This window comes from Balaenoptera ricei, chromosome 10, assembly GCF_028023285.1.
Source record: "Balaenoptera ricei isolate mBalRic1 chromosome 10, mBalRic1.hap2, whole genome shotgun sequence".
In the NCBI taxonomy this organism is placed as follows: Eukaryota; Metazoa; Chordata; class Mammalia; order Artiodactyla; family Balaenopteridae; genus Balaenoptera; species Balaenoptera ricei.
Window position 1 is genome coordinate 47,173,583 of NC_082648.1, and position 18,381 is coordinate 47,191,963.

At 38.4% G+C, this 18,381-nt stretch overlaps 1 protein-coding gene and 1 pseudogene across 6 annotated transcripts in view; one reads left to right on the forward strand and one right to left on the reverse strand.

The window, feature by feature from the left end:
- RBMS2 (RNA binding motif single stranded interacting protein 2) overlaps positions 1–18,381 on the forward strand; it is a 96,356-nt gene that overhangs the window by 40,119 nt on the left and 37,856 nt on the right. The gene's annotated exons all lie outside the window — the stretch shown is intronic.
- Positions 1,545–11,216, reverse strand: LOC132372571 (RNA-binding protein 7-like; annotated as a pseudogene).

Genomic DNA, 18,381 nt, shown 5'->3' on the forward strand with positions numbered 1-18,381 from the left:
ATGTGGGATCTTCCTGGACCAGGGCTTGAACCCTGCATTGGCAGGCGGATTCTTAACTACTGTGCCACCAGGGAAGTCCCTAGGAATGAATTTTTATAAACAAGTTCTACAATGAAAAGGAAACAGCATCTGTTTTTTTAAATTAACTAATTAATTTTTATATTTGGCTGCGTTGGATCTTTGTTGTTGCACGCCGGCTTTCTCTAGTTGCGGTGAGCGGGGGCTACTCTTCGTTGTGGTGCGCAGGCTTCTGATTGCACTGGCTTCTCTTGTTGTGGAGCATGGGCTCTAGGCATGTGGGCTTCAGTAGTTGTTGCACACGGGCTTAGTAGTTATGGCTCGTGGGCTGTAGAGCACAGGCTCAGTAGTTGTGGTAGACGGGCTTCGTTGCTCTGCGGCATGTGGGATCTTCCCGGACCAGGGCTCAAACCCGTGTCCCCTGCATTGGCAGGTGGATTCTTAATCACTATCACACCAGGGAAGTCCCGGAAACAGTATCTTGATACGTAAAAGTTTTGTTAAACAAGGTTTTAAAATTTTTAAATCAGAAAGTGTTTAAGACTAAATTCTCAAATGTTCAAATAAAAACAAAAAGCAACCTATACAATTTCAACAATAAAATGTGTCCTTGTGCACTTGTCTTGGGCACTTTGAAAATGTTAAAATTTTAGAAGTTTGAGTGATAGAGACAGCACTTAAAGGTTTTGTGAACCATTTTTTTCCCAAAAAAAGTATACTTTCAGTAAAGTATTTTACCATTTTATCTGACCATGCATTTACATTTTTTTTCTTCCTGGATAAGGGGATTTACATTAACACTGTATTTTTACTGTAAAAAAAAAAATTTAGAGATATTTAACTTCCTAAGTGGCGTCAGTCATACATCAAACATGATTTAATGAGCAAATTCTAAAATTTTATAATGAAATAGCACATGTAGATGTATACTTGTATGTTCAGTTATGGTAACGTTCCAAATTATGTCACAGAACTTACACTTAAGTTCTCTAAGAAGTTAAATAATACGATTTATCCCGAAACTTTACCAAAAAGCTTTCTGAAATGTTAGTAAAATGAATCACTGAAGTTACATTTTCTCATTTATTAACAAAATACTGAGTCATTTAAGACTATCAACTTGAATGTTTTCCATTATATACACCAAAAATCTGATTCACTAACAAGAAACTTCTTGCAGTACAAAAAGATAACAGATAATTAAAATATTTGCTCCATAATACAGCTAATCCATATAATACATCCCTTCCTCAACTGTCTAAAGTGATTAGGAATTGTCGCACCTTCGTTTGCATAAAACCCTTTCCTCCTCTTAAAACCCTGAGGTGAAAGGTTATTAATGTAATAAAACTAGAACCACAATTCTTCTCATTTCTGTATTGGACTGCTGTTAGGTTTTAAAAATTTTATAAAGAAATGTGGCGACTTGTAAAGCTGTTCTATACAGTTTTTTAAGAAAACAGTCCCAGACAAACGTAACAAAAAGGGCCTAGAGTGACCCTATGAAAACATCCTTTTATCACTTGTTAGTGTCGAGATGAGCACCATTTTCCTTCTCTACCACTCTTCTGTTATCATAGTCATGGCTCCAGCCATCGTGATTCCTGTCTTAATAGAAGAAATCATCTCTGTTTTCTCTGTAATGATGGTCAGACCCATGATCAGTGGTGTAACACTGTTTACGGCTATAATGTCTATCCGCCATGTAGGAATGAGAATTCTCTCTGACTTCTGTGATAATGGTGTATCTTGGCACCACTGGGAGCTTGAAGGCTGGTTAAAAGTATGATTATGTGGGGGACTTCCCTGGTGGCACAGTGGTTAAGAATCAACCTGCCAGTACAGGGGACACGGGTTCGATCCCTGGTCCGGGAAGATCCCACATGCCACAGAGCAACTAAGCTCGTCTGCCACAACTACTGAGCCCTCGTGCCACAACTACTAAAGCCCGTGTGCCTAGAGCCTGTGCTCTGCAACAAGAGAAGCCACTGCAATGAGAAGCACGTGCACCACAAGGAAGAGTAGCCCCCACTCGCCACAACTAGAGAAAGCCCGCGCGTAGCAGTGAAGACCCAACGCAGACAAAAATAAATAAAAAAATCTTTTAAAAAGTGTGATTATATGACTGAACTGATGGGGAAAATCCTGATTGATCCAGATATGGAGAACCAAATTTCCCTCCATGTGACATCTGTCTAAAAACACTGTTCATCACTGCTTGTCTCTGAAAATTATCTGAAGAAGAGAAAGATCTTTGAATTATCTGTGGTGATGGAGTCATTTTAGCTCCTTTTTTACCTATTAGGAGATGTGGAAGTAGGGCTTGAATTTCCAACACAATGCTGGGGATATGACAAACTGACTTCCTGTGAGGCATGGTTACTTCCTGATCTAATCTGAATTTTGATGGGCCTTCCAAAAAGCTTGATTTGTAAAGTAGATTCATGGCATAAGGAACAGATACTTTACGTTTGAAATTCACAAACGCAAACTGCTTTGGTTTACCATCCTTATCTTTTGGAATTTTCACTTTTATTACTGGCCCAGCCTGGTGAAAAAGCTCAAAAAGGAGCTCCTCTGTGACTTTTGTTTCAAGGTTACCCACAAAGAGAGTGTGATTTGCTTTGGCTTGCAAATATTTTCTTATATTCTGTAGGCTGCCTTTTTACTCTGTTGATTGTGTCCTTTGAAGCATGGAAGTTTTAAATATGGATATAGTCCAATTTATCCATTTTTTTCTTTTGTTACCTGTGCTTTTGGTGTCATATCCAAGAAATTGCCAAGTCCAATCTCATGAAGCTTTTCCCCTATGTTTTCTTCCAAGATGTTTAGGTCTTTGATCCATTTTGAGTTAATTTTTGTATAAGGGTAATTTTTTACCCTTACAGTGTAAGGTAAGGGTCCAATTTCATTCTTTTGCAGGTAGATATCCAGTTTTTCCAATACCATTTGTTGGAAAGACTGTTCTTTTCTCATTGAGTGGTCTTGGCACCCTTGTCAAATCATTTGACCATATGTGCAAGGGTTTATTTCTGGCTCTCTACTGTGTCCCATTGGTTAGTATGTCTGTCTTTATACCAGTACCACACTGTTTTGATTACTATAGCTTTGTAATAATTTTTGATATGAGAAAGTTTGAGACTTCCAGCTTTGTTCTTCTTGTTCAAGATTTGGCTATTCAGGGTACATTGAGATTCCAAATGAGTTTTAGGATGGAAGTTTTTAGTTCTGTAAAAAAACCCACAACATTGTTTTTCATTTACTTGTGCCTCCTTCCATTTCTTTCAGCAGTGTTTTGTGGTTTTCAATGTACAGATCTATCACCTCCTTGTTTACTTTATTCCTAAGTATTTTATTATTTTTGATGCTATTTTAAATGGATTTTCTTTATTTCTCTTTCAGATAGTTTGTGTATAGAAATAAAACTGATTTCATTGTTGGTGTATAGAAATGGAACTGACTTTTGTATGTTCGATTTTGTATCCTGAAACTTTTTTTTAAAATTAATTAATTAATTAATTTTTGGCTGCATTGGGTGTTCGTTGCTGCACGTGGGCTTTCTCTAGTGTGGCGAGCAGGGACTATTCTTCGTTGAGGTGCACAGGTTTCTCATTGCAGTGGCTTCTCTTGTTGCAGAGCACAGGCTCTAGGTGCACGGGCTTCAGTTGTTGTGGCTCATGGGCTCTAGAGCACAGGCTCAGTAGTTGTGGCACACGAGCTTAGTTGCTCTGCGGCATGTGCGATCTTCCTGGACCAGGGCTTGAACCTGTGTCCCCTGCATTGGCAGGCAGATTCTTAACCACTGTGCCACCAGGGAAGTCCCTGTATCCTGAAACTTTATGGAACTTGTTTATTAGGCCTCACACTTTTTTGATGGAGTCTTTAGAATTTTCTGTATACAAAATCATGTCATCAGCAAACAGACAATTTTACTTCTTCCTTTCCAATTTGGATGCCTTTATTTCTTTTTCTTGCCTAATTGCTCTGGCTAGGACTTCTAGTATTATGTTGAATAGGAGTGGTCAGAATGTTCACCCTTTTCTTGTTCTTGATCTTAAAGGAAAAGCTTTCAGACTTTCACTGTTGAATATGATATAAGCTGTGGGCGTGTCATATATGGCCTTTATTATGTTGAAGTATGTTCCTTCTGTACCCAATTTATTGAGTATTTTTATCATGAAACAATGTTGAATTTTGTCAATTGCTTTTTCTGCATCTATTAGGATTATCATGATTTTTGTTGTTTTGTTAATGTGCTATATCACATTTATTGATTTGTGTATACTGAACCATCCTTGCATCTCAGGGATAAGTCTCACTTGATCATGGTGTATGATCCTTTTAATGTGCTGTTGAATTTGTTTTGCTAGTATTTTTTTGAGAATTTTTGCACTTATATTCGTCACGGATGTTGGTCTGTTGGTCTGTTGTTTTATTTTAATGTCATCATCTGGCTTTGGTACCAGGTTAATGCTGGTCTCGTTAAATGAGTTTGGAAGTGTTCCCTCTTCTTCATTTTTTTGGAAGAGTTTGAGAAGAATTGATGTTAATTCTTCTTTAAATGTTTGGTAGAATTTACTTGTGAAGCTATCTAGTCCTGGAGATTATCAATCTCCTTACTTATTAGTCTGTTCAGATTTTCTGTATTTTTATTATTAAGACTTGGTAGATTGTATGTTTCTAGGAATTTATTCATTTCTTCTAGGTTGTCCAATTTGATGGCATATGATTGTCCATAGCAGTGTCTTATGATCCTTTGTGTTTCTGTGGTATCAGTTGTAATGTCTCCTCTTTCATTTTTAGTGTTATTTCTTTGAGTCCTGTCTCTTTTTTTCTTGGTAAATCTAGCTAAAGGTTTGTCAATTTAATCTTTTAAAAAAAACTAACAGTTTTCCATTGTTTTTCTATTCCTGATTTCATTTATTTCTGCTCTGATCTTTGTTATCTCCTTCTTTCTGCTAACTTTGGGCTTAATTTGTCCTTTTTCCAGTTCCTTTGGGTTGTTTATGTGAGATCTTTTTTTTTTCTTCTTCTTAATGTAGGCAGTTATCACTCTAAACTTCCCTCTGTGCTCTATTTTTGCTGCATCCCATAAGTTTTGGTATGTTGTGTGTCCATTTTTGTTTGTTTCAAGATATTTTTTGATTTTATCTTTGACCCATTGGTTGTTCAGGAATGTGTTGTTTAATTTCCACATATTCGTGAATTTTCCAGTTTTCCTTCTGTTATTGATTTCTGGTTTATACCATTTTGGTCAGAAAAGATACTTGATATGATTACAGTATTTTTAAATTTACTGAGACTTGTTTTGTGACCTGATGTGCTCTATCCTGGAGAATGTTCCAGGTGCACTTGAGAAGAAGGTGTGTTATGTTGTTTTTAGATGGAAGGTTCTGTATATGTCTGTTAGGTCCATTTGATCTAAAGTATAGTTCGAGTCCATTGTTTCTGTATTGATTTTCTGTCTGGGTGATCCATTCATTATTATTATTATTTTTTTTTTATATTTTTTCTTTTCGTCTTTCTTTGTTTTTATCTTTTCTTATTTTTACAAACCCTTGTGTCGAGGGCTGACTTTCGATCCATTCATTATTGAAAGTGGGTTATTGAAATCCTCTGCTATTACTGGATTGTCTGTTTCTCCCATCAGATCTGTTAATATTTGCTCAATATTTTAGGTGCTCTGATGTTGTGTATATACACATTTACAACTGTTACATTCCCTTGATGCATTGACCCTTTCTTATCATTATGTAATGACTTTCTTTGTCTCTTGTTACAGTTTTTGACTTAAAGTTCTTTTTTCTGATATAACTATAGTTATCCTTGCTTTCTTTTGGTTTCCATTTGTGTGGAATATCTTTATCCAACCCGTCACCTTGTTCTTATGTGTGTCCTTGTAGTAAATGAGTCTTCTGCAAACAGCATAAACGTTAGACCTTGTTTTTTATCCATTCAGCCACTCTGTGCCTTTTGATTGGAGAATTTAATCCATTTACATTTAAAGTAAATATAACTAGGTAAGGAATTATTATTGCCCTCTTGTTAATTGTTTTCTGGCTGTCTTGTAGTTCCTCTCTTCCTTTCTTCCTCTCTTACTGTCTTGCTTTATGAATTGATGATTTCTGATAGTGGTATACTTTGATTCCCTTCTCTTTATCTTATGTATATCTGTTATAGGTTTTTGTTTTGTGGTTACCCTCAGGCTTACTTGAAACATCTTATAGATGTAACAGTCTATTTTAAGCTGATAACAGCTTAACTTTGATTGCATATGAAATCTACCCTTTTACCCCACCCCCATTTTATGTTTTTCATGTCACAATTTACATTTTATATTGTGTATCCATTAACAAATTATTGTAGCTATAGCTATTTTAATACTTTTGTCCTTTAACCTTTATACTAGAGTTAAGTGGTTAATACCACCACATTACAGTACCAAACTATTCTGAATCTGACTGTATGTTTACCTTTACCAGTGTGTTGTATATTTTCATATGTTTTCGTGTTACTAGTTAACATCCTTTCTTTTCAGATTGAAGAACTCTTCAGCATTTCTTGTTAAGGCAGGTCAAGTGGTGGTGAACTCTCTCAGCTTTTGTTAGGGAAAGTCTTTATTTTACCTTCACTTCTGAAGGACAACTTTGCTGGGTAAAGTATTCTTGTTTTGCTTTTTTTTTTCTTTCAGCATTTTGAATATATCATCCCATTCTCTGCTGACCTGCAGGATTTCTGCTGAGAAATCTGCTCATAGCCTTATGGAGGCTCTGTTGTATGAGAGACATTTTTTTTTTTTCTAACTGACTTTTAAAAAAATTTTATTTATTTATTTATTTATTTATGGCTGTGTTGGGTCTTCGTTTCTGTGCAAGGGCTTTCTCTAGTTGCAGCAAGTGGGGGCCACTCTTCATCGCGGTGCGCGGGCCTCTCACTATCGCGGCCTCTCTTGTTGCGGAGCACAGGCTCCAGACGCGCAGGCTCAGCAATTGTGGCTCACGGGCCTAGTCGCTCCGCGGCATGTGGGACCTTCCCAGACCAGGGCTCGAACCTGTGTCCCCTGCATTGGCAGGCAGATTCTCAACCACTGTGCCACCAGGGAAGCCCCTCCAACTGACTTTTAAATTCTCTCTTTGTCTTTGATTTTAGATGGTTTTACTATAATGCATCTTGGAGAAGGTCATTTTGGATTGAAACTTTGGAGTGAGCTATTAGCTTAATGAACTTGGATGTCCACATCTCTCCCCACATTTGGGAAGTTTTCAGCCGTTATTTCTTTGAATAAGCTTTCTACCCCTTTCTCTCTCTCTTCTTCTGCAACTCCAGTAGTACGTAGATTGTTTCTGTTGTTATGCCCCATAAGTCCCATAGGCTTTCTTCATTGCCTTTCATTCTGGTTTTTGTTTGTTTGTTTGTTTTCCTTCTGGCTGGATAAATTCAAATGATCTCTCTTCAGGCTCCCTGATTCTTTCTTCTGCTTGCTCTAGTCCATAGTACTTTTAAGTTGCCCAATCCAACTAGTGTTTTGTTTGTTTGTTTTTTAGTTTTTATCTTACATAACCTCTTAGTGGCATTGCTGGAGTTGACTATTTCCCATTTCTTTTTTTTGCCCCCATTTCTTGAAACTGTCTTTTGTTGCCTCAGATAACACAACCTTCTTGGGTCTTGCCCTTTTGCCCTCCTCTTTTGACCTCCTTGTCAGTTACTCTACTCAATTTCTGAGTGTTTATATTTCTTCAGGCTTTCTTGCCTTCTTTCTAAATATACTTTATTCCTAGATTTCACTTATTACTATGCTAACAGATTTACAGATAATTGCTAGACCAGACTTCTCCTCTGTGTATCCAACTGCTTAATTGATATTTTTTTCCTAGAAATCTCACAGGTTATTAAAATTAATATATTCAAAATGTAATGATTGCTTTGCAGTCCTCAAATTGGCTCTCCCCTCCATCTCTACAGCATTAGTGAATGATACCATCATCCATCCAGTTACTCAAGCTAGACACTGTACTTTCCTGTATCTAATTTATAAGCAAGTCCTTTGATTCTACCTATAAACTACACCTCAGATCTTTCCATTTCTCTCCATCTTTACAGCCATCTCTCCAGTTATAGACTATATTGTCTCTTGTTTGGACTATTACAGTGGCCTCCTAATTGAGCTTGCCATTTCACCCCCTGCCTCGCTCTTATTTATTCTTCCCATAGTAGCCAGAGTCATATTTTCAAAACATAGATCAGATCTTATAACTTCTCTCTTGCATAAAATTATTCACTGACTGTCTATTGTATTGAATGAAAGCCAAGTACTTTAACACAGCCTGGAAGGTTCTGCCTACCCCTCCATCCTTCATTACACTCCAGCTTCACTGGCCTTCTGTTTCGTTCAGATTCAGTTGAAAATCTCACTTTGTGTCTTTTGCCCATTTCTCTTTCTGGAATGATCTTTTATTTCATTTTCTGAATGGCTAGTTTCTGCTCATCCTTGAAGTCTCACTTACATGTCACCTTTCTGACTATACTAACTAAAGTAGGTCACAGCCTTCTGTTCTTTTTTTTTCCTAGCCCATTTATCACACTGGGTAATTATACAATTACTTTGTGATTATTTGATTAATGGCTATATCTCTACTAAACACTGAATTCTGTTAGGACCAAGACCATCTCTAGTCTTTGTCTTAGACCATCTTTAGCTTGGCATTTTGTCCTTGCTATCAGACATAGTGCCTGGTACTCTAAATCGGGCATTAAGTATTTATTGATTGAATGGATGCAAGCTCCTTTTATATTTCAGGCACTATAAGAGCTTTATATGTATTTATTTTAATCCCCACACTAATCCTATTACATAGATGCTGTTACTGTCTGCATTTTGCAGGTAAGGTTAAGCAACTTACACAAAGTCACAGGCTAGTACGTGGCAACACTAGAATTAAACTATAGTCTTTGATTTTTGAGCCCTTGTGTTTTGACCCCTTTCTGCTAGTTAATGGGCTCTATAGTCAAGAAATATACTTTTGAAAAAACATTTAGTAAACATTGATTCATTGCCTACTCAATTGCTAAATGAATAGTGAATAACTGAGTGCTTATATCAAAACTGAATCTGATTTTTCCTCATTTGTGAAATAAAGGTCTTACATTATAAATGAAAATGATTTTCTTTGTTGTCCCAAATTGAATTATTACTAAATCATTATTTTACAATTATAGAATTTGTAAACTGGTAGGGCCAGGCACACTAACATTTTACCCTGGCCTCCATTTCAACTACCAAAGGAAATACTTGCCTAGCCCTTAAAGACTGCTGGGGTTTGTGGGTTTCAGTTTGAAGCACCCTTCTTCCTCCACTCCAGTTGAGAAATAAGAAGAAAGTTTGACAAATGGAAATAAAAACAACAATTTTATTACTGATAACACTAATATTCAAGAAGGTAGCTTGTATCTGTGGGCCAGTGGATTTTCTAATACTGCCAGAATTAGACAGATTTCTCCACCTAGGTGCAAGCAGTGATCAAAACCAAACCAAACAGAAACTACAGACTTCCCCTGTGGGGCAACCCCTGTGAAACCTCAGCAGTGTGTAAGGTAGCAAAGCTGAGTGTGTGCTCCCTTCAGGCAGCTGAACCCCCAGAGCGAAAGAGGACAGAGCTGTGCTGCTGCTTCTAGAGCTGCCTGCACAGCAGGAGCGATATGCTGATGTCTGTCCCTCTACACTGAAGGGAGCAGTGGAGTGGGCAGTGTTTTCCCCAGGGAAAATGATGATCAGATTCCTCAGTTTAGTTCCATTTTCGCCTATCAGACCAGTGCTTAAATCTAGTAGATTTTTTGATGACTGAGGTAAAATGATAAGCTGAGTTTCTTTACCTGTTTTTTTTTTTTCTTCTTTTTGACCACACTGAGTGTCCTGTGGGATCTTAGTTCCCTGACCAGGGATGGAACTCACGCCCCCTGCAGTGGAAGCGCAGAATCTTAACCACTGGACCACCAGGGAAGTCCCTCTTTACCTGTTTTCTGGTGTCATTTTAGACTGTTGATTTGAACACATTTTAGAAATTGATCTCTTAAAAAAATAATTGGAGCTAATTGTTGACCTTGCTTATAGTTCGTGAAAGCCATTGCTGTCCCTGTGTTTAGAGAAACAGCAATGGAAAGAATGCGGACTTGGGAACCAGATGATCCTCAGTCAAAAATAAGATTCTACTACTTATTAATTATGTAAACTTGGGAAAGAAAGAACTCCTCTGAACCTTAGTTTCCATATCAATAAAAATGAAAATGGAGGGAATTCCCTGGCGGTCAGTCCAGTGGTTAGGACTCAGTGGCACTTTCACTGCCATTGGCCTGAGTTTGATCCCTGGTTGGGGAACCAAGATCCCGCAAGCCATGCAGCATGGACAAAAAAAAAGAGAAAAGAAAATAAAATGGAAATTATACCTATCTTTTTTTTTTTTTTTTTTTAATATAAGGACTTTAGACTTTTTTTTTTTTTTTTTAAACAGAGTCACACGTTTATAGCTACTTTATTTATTTATTTATTTATTTATTTTGGCTGTGTTGGGTCTTCGGTTTGTGCGAGGGCTTTCTCCAGTTGCGGCAAGCGGGGGCCACTCTTCATCGCGGTGCGGGGACCGCTCTTCATCGCGGTGCGCGGGCCTTTCACTATCGCGGCCCCTCCCGTTGCGGGGCACAGGCTCCAGACGCGCAGGCTCAGTAGTTGTGGCTCACGGGCCCAGGCACTCCGTGGCATGTGGGATCTTCCCAGACCAGGGCTCGAACCCGTGTCCCCTGCATTAGCAGGCAGATTCTCAACCACTGCGCCACCAGGGAAGCCCTATACCTATCTTATTATCTTTTTTTTTTTTAAACCTCCACCTTCCTACTTTCTAAATTTCTCTTCTACTGTCTCTTTTATTTATTTATTTATTTATTTTAATTTTTTTATTTTTGGCTGCATTGGGTCTTCGTTGCTGCGTGCGGGCTTTCTCTAGTTGCGGCGAGTGGGGGCTACTCTTCGTTGTGGTGCGCGGGCTTCTCATTGTGGTGGCTGCTCTTGTTGTGGAGCACGGGCTCTAGGCGCATGGGCTCAGTAGTTGTGACTCACCGGCTCTAGAGTGCAGGCTCAGTAGTTGTGGCACACGGGCTTAGTTGCTCCGCGGCATGTGGGATCTTCCCGGACCAGGGCTTGAACCCATGTCCCCTGCATTGGCAGGTGGATTCTTAACCACTGTGCCACCAGGGAAGCCCTCATTATCTTCTTTGTAAATATTATATTAGATAACAAAATCCTATGGGGCCTGGACTATGGTAAGTAGCCAACATTTGTTATTTTCCCTTCCCTTTGCCTGAGAAAAAGATAATAAAATAAAAGGTCAATTGACTATTGAGATTAACATCAGTAGTCACTAGAGAAGCTACATTGTTACTAGGAAGTTTTGTTTTGATTTTACATTTTTATGTCATTGTTCTGTTTTTGCATTCCATCTTGTGCCTTTTGAAGGCCAGCCTTTTCTCCCATTTTGCATTTCTTCATAGCATCTCCACATGCTACATATTAGATACAATAAATAATTGTTCAGTTATAGATTCTTTTTTCTATTCTCCAAATAGTACCTACTTAATAAATTTTTTTTCAAAAACAAACAACTTTTTATTGACATATAGTTGACTTGTAATGTTGTGTTAGTTTCAGGTATACAGCACAGTGATTCAGTTATACATATATATGTATTCTTTTTCAGATTCTTTTCCATTATAGGTTATTACATGATACTGAATATAGTTCCCTGTGCTATACAGTAGGTCCTTGTTGTATTATTTTATATATAGTAGTGTGATTTATTTTATATATAGTAGCATGTATCTGTTAATCACAGACTCCTAATTTATCCCTCCCCCACCCCCTTTCCCCTTTGATAACCATAGGTTTTCTATGTCTCTGAGTCCATTTCTGATTTGTAAATAAGTTCATTTGTATCATTTTTTAGATTCCACATATCAGTGATATCATATGATATTTGTCTTTCTCTGTCTGGCTTACTTCACTTAGTATGATAATCTCCAGGTCCATCCAGATGGTTGCAAATGGCATTGTTTCATTCTGTTTTATGGCTGAATAATATTCCATTGTACATATATATACTGAATCTTCTTTATCCATTCATGTGTTGATGGACATTTAGGTTGCTTCCATGTCTTGGCTATTGTAAATACTGCTGCTGTGAACATTGGGGTGCATATATCTTTTTTTTTTTGGCCACGCTGCGTGGCATGCAGGATCTTAGTTCCCCAACCAGTGATCAAACCTGTGCCCCCTGCATTGGGAGCATGGAGTCTGAACCACTGGACTGCCAGGGAAGTCCCCTATATCTTTTTTTTTAAATAAAATTTGCCATCTAAACCATTGTTTAAAAATTTTATTTATTTATTTTTGGCTGTGTTGGGTTTTCGTTGCTGCGTGCGGGCTTTCTCTAGTTGCAGTGAGTGGGGGCTACTCTTCATTGCAGTGCATGGGCTTCTCATTGTGGTGGCTTCTTTTGTTGAGGAGCACAGGCTCTAGGAGTGCGGGCTTCAGTAGTTGTGGCACGTGAGCTCAGTAGTTGTGGCTTGCGGGCTCTAGAGTGCAGGCTTAGTAGTTGTGGTGCATGGGCTTAGTTGCTCTGCGGCATGTGGGATCTTCCTGGACCGGGGCTCGAACCCGTGTCCCCTGCATTGGCAGGCAGATTCTTAACCAGTGTGCCACCAGGGAAGCCCCCCCACCCCATATCGTTTTGAATTAGTTTTCTCTGGATATATGCCCAGGAGTGGGATTGCTGGATCATATGGTAACTCTAATTAAATGGTTTTTGAATGGGTTAATTTTTATGCTGGTACAAACATAAGAATTTCCCTGACAAATAAATTGCAAGAAATAGGGGACTTCCCTCGTGGTCCAGTGGTTAAGACTCCGCGCTCCCAATGCAGGGGGCCTGGGTTCAATCCCTGGTTGGGGAACTGAGATCCCACATACCACAACTAAGCCCGCGCACCGCAACTACTGAGCCCATGAGCTCTAGAGCCCGCGCGCCATAGCTAGAGAGCCTGCGCGCCGCAAGGAAGACCCAGCACAGCCTAAATAAATAAATAAATAAATAAATTTTAAAAATTCTTAAAAAAAAACTGCAAGAAATAGGAATGCATAGGGAACCTGTCGATTAAAAGATGTGTCAGACATAGCAACCAGTGACAGTATATGGACCTTACTTGGATCCTATTTCAAACAAATAAACTGGCGAATTCCCTGGAGGTCCAGTGGTTAGCACTCCATGCTTTCACTGCCAAGGGCCTGGGTTCAATCCCTGGTCAGGGAACTAAGATCCCACAAGCCGCATGGTGTGGCCAAAAAAAAAAAAAATCAAATAAACTGTAAAACAAAACAAAACAATTCTGACATACATAGGACAATTGGAAATTTTAACTCTATTTTATAAAATTAAGGAATTATTAATTTTTAGATGATATAGAGTTGTTTGGGTTTATATTTTTTTAAAAGAGATTTTTCAGAGCTACATGCTGAAATATTTTGTAATGAAATTATATATTTGGTATTTGCTTTGAAATAATATGGGAGGTAAGGAAATAGGTGGAGTTACAAATGAAGCAAGTTTGTCCATGAATAATTGTTAAAGCTAAGTGATAAATGTGTAGGGATTCATTATACTCTTCTTTTGCCTTTGTATGTTTTACATAATTAAAAGTAAAAAAAGTTATTCTTATTAAACTTTGCTTCCCGTCCTCTGAACCAGGACTCTCTTTTTTTTTTTTTAATAGGTTAAGATATGAGCAACGTTAATACCACAGCCAGGCTAATTATTACTTAAGGATATCATTGAATGCAACTGTCAGGAGTAAGCCTAAGCAAAGATAGAGAAGAAGGAAAAAAATGGAGGAAGAATGGAAAAGAGTAAGAGAGAGGATGGAGACTAGAGAAAGGGAAAGAAGTGAGGGGTAGTAGAGGGTTGCCTCTAAGCTATAAGTCTCTTATTCTCATTCTAAATTTTCTTCCAATTTCACCTCCAAAGGATACCAGAGGTAAGTAGGAACCTGAGATTCTGCTCTGTAAGTTCTGTCAAAACTGTTTTGTAATAAGGAGAAAGAAAAATCGCTGTTTTGTTTTAATATATCAGCCTAAAAGAACAGGGATTTCCCCCTTTTCTATATTCTTTATGGATTAAATATACTGTAGCTATTATGTAAATAGTATATCTTTATGTGGCTATGGGTACTGGACCTTGCAAAAATTCTTACATAAGCTTCCACATTACTATCCAGGAATTAGATAGAACTTATAAAACTTTCTCTTCCTCTTTTGGAGACCTTATCACTTTGTTTATAGTTTGGTATTCAGTTCTTACTTTGGCAATCAATCCTCACCTCCACCCCTTACCTTCGACTTCTGCCCCATTCCCAATTGTAGTTTAAGACCATGAGTTTGATAAACTAGGTTAACACTTTCCCAAGGACTAGTTCTGTTCAAATCACTGTCTTTTTTGAGATTCAGAGTATGTTAGGAACTATGAGAGCATGGGTCCAGGAGTCAGGCTGTATGGACTCAAGTGTTTTAACATTCTATCCTAGTTTTAAAAAATTAGTATGTCAGACCTTGAAACTTTTTCTTTTGTTTTTAAATAGATAATAGATGTATGGACTTGGTATAAAATATAAAAGGTTCAAAAAGTCTGTTTTCACCCCATATTTCATATACCTAGTTCGTCTTTTTAGCGGCCAACATTATTAACCGTTTCTTGTGAATCTTTCTAGATGTATTTCTATGTATATTATATCAGACTTTGAAAAATTATATCCGCAGTTCTTTGTGACTTGTAAAAAGCAGACTAGAGGGACTTCCCTGGCGGTCCAGTGGTTAAAACTCCACGCTTCCAATGGAGGGGATGCGGGTTCAATCCCTGGTTGGGGAACTAAGATCCCACATGCCCTGTGGCGTGGCCAAAAAAAAGGCAGACTAGAATAAGGATTACACTTTATATACCTAACGTAATGCTAGGTGGTTGCATATATACATTTTATTTTGATCTGAAAATAGACTAGGCATGTATACCTTCCATATTCTTTGGTTAGGTTACTTTCTTCAGGTGTGTAGTATTGCCAGTGTTTATTGTTTGGTGAATCAAAAATATTTCTATAATGATCACAGGAGCAGAATCTTTTCATTACTTTGAGATTTTAGGCCTTGATAAAACCAGATCCCTAATCTACCAATCTGGGAATTCTTTGTATAGGTAGTATAAGGGTGAGGAAGAGGAGTGCTGGTGTTTCCTGACTTCCTATGGGTTTGTGATCTCTGTATTTCTGACCACAATAAAATTGTGTCAGATAATGAAAATAGGGTAAATGACAAGGTAGGGTAAAATAAACTATAGGCAGGCATTATCTTTTCCTATATATTTTCTCTGAGGCAACTTTATTGTGGAAGAGAGGCACATATACTTCTCTGCAAGCTCTGAAGCTCCAATGATGCTGTTATTCTTTTTCACTTTGCAACTCCTTCTCAGGCCATACAATGATCCACCAGTTAGGCTGAATAGTGGAGGGGTTGTGTAATGCAGAGTAGCACTCCATGGGCGCTCAGTTGTATCCTACCCATGTTCTCCCCAAGCAGTTGGTTGTCATGTTCAGACTTAAGCTACTTAACCTTCAAAGATCCTTTTTATATCCTGAGAATTAAACTTTTTGCTCTATGGTTCCTGGTACATATGAGATATTGCCACACTGACAGGTACCCACAAACTGGTGGCATAGTTGGTTATTCCTTGGGATAGAGGCATGGGCTTGTGCTGCCTAAAAACACTGTGCCTAAAAGGACTATGCCCTCCAATAGAATTGCCCATATATTTCAATTGAGGGCTCTTGCTCTAGTAAGTCTATGTAAGCACCAGTCTTATGTAGATTTTCCTCTAATTTATTTGGTTCACAATTCAAATGCCTTTGTTCCTTAAATGTTCTACTTTGACTAGACCTTACCTATTGCCAGGGAACTTAGAACTGTTTTCTTTCCAGAAGGGAGAGAAAGGATGTAGGGTCATGTAAAGGACTGCTTTACATGTTTACTCAGCTGGTTGCTTTGGTTTGGATACTGTCAGTATTAGGGTTTCCATTACTTGGTTCTGCTTAACAAAAAGTGAAGCGACATAACAGAGGGAATGTTGAAATAAAACTGAACTTCAGTTTCTAAGTTTTAGAAGGGAAATAACACATCACCTGCTCTACTTCACAAAGTTGTCTGGAAGATGAGATGAAATCATAAAGTTAAATCAACAGTTTAACTTAAGATACTGTTAAATTGTTAGACGAAAAGAATTCTGCATCAAACTGTGCCTTGAGGATTTTTGCCCAGTGAGGAGGTTCTTTATCCAATCTTAAAGAAAGCAGAGTTTCTCAGGAGTTTCTGGTACATATCCTCTTGCACCTGAATCTTTAAGGTAGAATGGTTTGTTCATCGTTTAGGGTCCTAAAAGGAAACAGATGGCATACCCAAACGGAGTAATTTGAGAAAGAGGTAATAAAGGGACTATTTACAAAGGGACTTAGGGAAACCAGTGAGAGGGAGTAGAGTACCCTATGGCCAGCAATTACAGAGCCTACGTACTCTGTATCTAAAAGGGCAAAGACCTGAGAGAGATTACCAGAATCTAAGAGTAGCTGTATGGAGGGAACTATGGGCTTCAGTAGAGGTATGCAGCCAAATCACGGTATTCTGGCAGGGAAAGGAGCTAGGAAAAGAAATACTCTGGTCTCATTCTCCTCCTGCCCTTTGATATCCTACTGGTATATATCTGGTTAGCCAAACCCAACTGGAAGCCAGAGGGCAAGGGAGCCTGTTCATACACTCTATATGGTCAGCTTCCAAGGCATAAAGCAAGGTGGACAAGAGTGGCAAGTGGATCTGGAAGGGTGAATGGATTCCTGAGCAATGTGTTTGGCTGTATGCTTAACTGAGGATTCTTTACTTATTTTGACTTAGGGTTTAAAAACGTCAATTTTATACTTGAGAACTAGTTTGAGTATCACCTGGTATGAATGTAAGAACTCCCTCTGGTATTAAAGGGATGTAGAAAACAGATTGCTACTGTAGTGGTAAGAGCCATGAAAGAGAAGCGGGGAGGAGATGAGGAGCTGGAGATGGTGTCAAGTTTACTTGAGCTAAGAGGAAGTAGTAGAAGTGCTGAGAGTCAGCTTTTAAAACCAGGTATGGGGGCTTCCCTGGTGGTCCAGGGGTTAAGACCCTGAGCTCCCACTGCAGGGGGCCCCCGTTCGATCCTGGTCAGGGAACTAAGATCCTGCATACCACACCGTGTGGCCTAAATAAATAAATAAATAAATAAATAAAATAAAACCAGGTGTGGTGGGCAGATCCGTGGTGTGGGTTCCCTGGCTCAGGCGCTGCGTGTTCCAGAGATACCTTTCTGTTTTTGTTTTGTTTTTAATGTTTTTTTTTTTCAGGGAGGGGGATTACAGAAAATATTCCTTTCTTGCTCTGATATGATTTAATGTCTAATTCATATTTCCACTTGAATTTCAATAAAATATATTAATCTTAGGAATTTTCTATCTGGAAATGAAGTAGGGTGATGCCAACCTAGGCTGAATCCTGTGCTAGGTCATACTAGCCTGTGATAGCCTAACATCTCAAGAAGTTTTCAATGGTTGGAATGTCCTCTTCTCTCTACCCATCTCTATCAAATTTTTATAACAGCTTTATTGAGATATAATTCACATACTGTACAATTCACCCACTTAAAGTGTACAGTTCAGTGCCTTTTGTATATTCACAGAGTCCTGCATCCATTACCATACTTTTAGGACATTTTCGTTACCCACCCCCCAAAGAAACTCCGCCCACTTAGCCATCACTTCCCAGTTCTTTCATTATCCCCCTCTCCCAGCCATAGGTAATCACTAATCTACTTCCTGTTTCTAAAGACTTGCCTATTATACACATTTCATATAAATGGAATCATGTAATCGGTGATCCTTTGTGATTGCCTTCTTTCACTTAGCATATTTTCAAGGTTCATATTATAGCATGTATCTGTACTTCTTTCCTTCTTATGACTGAATAATAGGCTCATGTATGGATATACCACATTTTATGTATCCATTTATCAGTCGATAGACATTTATGTTGTTTCCACTTTGGGCTATTATAATGCTGCTGTGAAATTCGTGTACAGGTTTTGTGTGGACGTATGTTTTCAGTTCTCTTGGGTACATACCTAGGAGTGGAATTGCTGAGTCATGTGATAACTCTGTGTTTAACCATTTTAGGAACTGCCAAACTGTCTTCCAAAGCAGCTGCATCAT